The sequence below is a fragment of the Rattus rattus genome, chromosome X (assembly GCF_011064425.1).
Source record: "Rattus rattus isolate New Zealand chromosome X, Rrattus_CSIRO_v1, whole genome shotgun sequence".
Lineage (NCBI taxonomy): Eukaryota > Metazoa > Chordata > Mammalia > Rodentia > Muridae > Rattus > Rattus rattus.
This window is the reverse complement of record NC_046172.1, coordinates 91322667-91325923: the sequence shown is the minus strand read 5'-3', so window position 1 is coordinate 91325923 and position 3257 is coordinate 91322667. Positions and strand designations below refer to the sequence as shown.

The window sequence follows — 3257 nt, the reverse complement described above, 5'->3', positions numbered from 1 at the left end:
AGCACAGGGACCCCAGTGGAGGAGTTAGGGGGAGGACTGAAGGAGCTGAAGAGATTTGCAACCCCATAGGAAGAACAACAATATCAACCAACAGGACACCCCCAAGAACTCCCAAGGACTAAACCACCAACCAAAGAGTACACATGGAGGGACCTATGGCTCCAGCTGCATATATAGCAGAGGATGGCCTTATTTGGCATCGATGAGAGGAGAGGCCCATAGTCCTGTGAAGGCTTGATGCACTAGTGTAGGGGAATGCTAGGGCTATGAAGCAGGAGTTGGTGGGTGGGTAGGGACACACCCTCTTAGAAGCAGGGGGAAGGGGTGGGATAGGGAATTTCAGGAGTGGGGACCAAGAATGAGAATAACATTTGAAATGTAAATAAGCCAAATATCCAATAAAAAATTTTTTAAAAAATCAGCATCCAATGGTTTTTGTCTTCTCTGGGTTTATGATTTTTCAGTTAGAGAATTTTTCCAGCTTTTCCCCAAGAATGTGAAACCTATTTTTCTTTCTTGTATCAGTCTGTAGGATTAAGCATCTAAGGGCTGTTGATTCCATTCACATTCAGTGATGAGAGTCAAAATTTCATTTCCTGTGAAGCCTTCATATTGAATCGGAATATTAGATTTACAGGAGGAGATATCAGAAAGGGTGACTGATAGTTATGTATATACTAAGATATACACAAGAGAGTTGAAATAAAAAGGAAATATTAATTAAGAAATGAATGCCTGAGCACATGGGGAAATGTCTTCCAGCAAAGCTGTGCAGTCCAGGCCCCAGGGCCTGCCAAGGGCCCTTGCCTACTGTGGCTGGGTTATCAGCCATGGGGCCCTTCTTCTGGCCCTTCAGCACCAAAGATAAGGAGGAACAGTCCATCAAGTTTTGTTTCCCTCTGTGCATGAACTGTTACAGGAATGGCATGACACAACTTCTGATCACCAAGATCACCTTCTTTAGAGAAACAATCAATCGTGAGCTGAACAATCAATTGTGAGCTCTTTTTCTGTGATCATTCTGGCTGGAGCAACATGGAGATTCAATCAGCAGGCAGGATCCAGGAACAGGGGTTGTGCCAAGAGGACATGAATAGAGAAGTTGTGAAGACAGGCTCAGCCTCCACAAGGCTTTCTTCAGATCGGGTCTGTAAACGTTGTGCATTCTAACACAATGATATAAGGCCCATGAACAAACAAAGACATATGATCTAATCAGACTAATCAAAGCTGTATTTTGAAATTCCAGCTTTCAGCTAGAAGGGAGCTAATGACTACTGTTATAAGAATGATGAGTCACGCAATCTCTCTTTTAGGACTGATCAGTCATGCAATCTCTAGCCTAGAACAGGACAAGCCCACATGATGGGCAATGAAGGGTGCCATAACAGAAAGAATTGATGAGTTTATTGGCAAAATAAAGGACCTAAAGCAAATGACATGGTGATCACATACTACGACTGGACCACACAGCAAGCTGAGATGCTGGGACTCCAAGCAGAAGAACCAGAAAAATCAGAAGAAAAAGACCTTAGAAATGAAGTGCTCCAGTTCAACACAAACTTCCCAGAGTGCAATGCTCCAGCTCAGATCAACATGAAACTTGCCCAAATTCTCCCCTCCCCTTAAAGAGGTTATTATTATTGCTACCAACTGTAAGTGAGGTGAAGTCTGGAGGAGTGGTAGAGTCCTTGGGTACCAGGATTACTCTTCATATCACAGATCTCTGACATGACCAGAGACCTCCTCAAGTCTGAGACTTGTAGTACAGAAATCCTAGAGCTCAAGTTTGAATGGGGAGTGCCTGATCTTGGGAACAAGTTCACTACTCTAGAAGAACTGCTGAAAGACCTCTGAGAATTGCTAACCAAGAAGAACCCATTCACACTGGATGACAGCTCAAATCCTGATCAGTTGGAGAAACTGCAGGAGTTTAGCTAGAATTTGGACCATATTAGCGAGGGCAAGATGAAGGCTCACTTTATCATGAATGATCCAGCAGGAAACAGTTACCTGCAGAATGTGTATGCATCTGAAGATTATCCGGAGTTGAAGGTAGAGTGGTACAAGCCACACCTTTGACCAAAATGAGGACCTCAGCTCCAATGACATGAGGACATGGGACTATGAGGGAGGCTTAGCTTCACAGTGGCAGCAGTGGGCAGCTTACAGACAAGATCCAGTACCACACCACAAGGTATTTATTACTGTTGGAAAATGATGAGTGCTCAAGCCCTTTCTCATGGTGGAGAGGACAACACTAGATCTAGAGATCTAAGCACTCAAGGTGAGCAGTTGGTAATGCAGCTGCAAGTCTAGTTCCTTGACCTTCTTCTGGCAGTTTTAAGTCAGTGTGAGAAGAACCTCAGAAATACCTTGTGGTGTTTCACGGGACAAAACCTTTTACCTATCAGCTTTCTGCCTTCCAGTGATGGACCTTTGGAATTTGGGAATGTGAAAAACAAGTTGTAGCTGACTTTGGGCATATGAAGTACTAAGTTTCAGCAAGAAAGGACATCCGATGGGTGTAGCAGGCACAGGTGAAGAAGCTTATATTAACGTGATGGCTTTTAACCAACAGCAAAAAAGGAAAAAAAACAAAGGAATGAATGTCTATTTTTTTCAGGTGCCTTGATGGTGCAGAAAAAGTATATGAAAATTAAAAAGAATAAAAAGAATTAGAAAAATTCTAGAATAGAAAAAAAATTAAAATGAGTGAACTATGATTTTTTATAGAGTGGTAGAAGTGGTTAAATTTCACTGGCATAAGAATGAATATGACATAATTAAACAGATGCTTCCGCATACAGTGTTCAAGCACATGAATGGTGACAGACATCAAAGGTTGGAGCAGTGTACCTTGTTATATTACAAAACATGAAAACTATTAAGAAGTTGGTAAGTGAAGATATATATTACTAAGCTGTTCATTCTTTTTATTCCTAATCTTTTTTCCTTTTTAAAATATTTTATTAGATATATTTCTTTACTTACATTTCAAATGTTATTCCCCTTCCCAGTTTCCTGTCTATACGCCCCCATTCCCTCCCCTTCCCCTCCCCCATACAGGTATTCCTCCCATACATCCCTCTTACTGCTTCCCCCATATTCTCCTGCACTGGGGGGTCCAACCTTGGCAGGACCAAGGGTTTCCCCTTCCACTGGTGCCCCAACAAGGCTATTCTCTGCTACCTATGCAGTTGGAGCCCTGGGTCAGTCCATGTATAGTCTTTCGGTAGTGCATTAGTCCCTGGAAG

The 3257-nt window shown here is 42.4% G+C and overlaps 1 pseudogene; it reads left to right on the top strand.

Moving 5' to 3' along the window:
* The first annotated feature begins 743 nt into the window (after nucleotides 1–743).
* On the top strand, nucleotides 744–2221 carry LOC116888083 (annotated as a pseudogene).
* Nucleotides 2222–3257: the final 1036 nt, after the last annotated feature.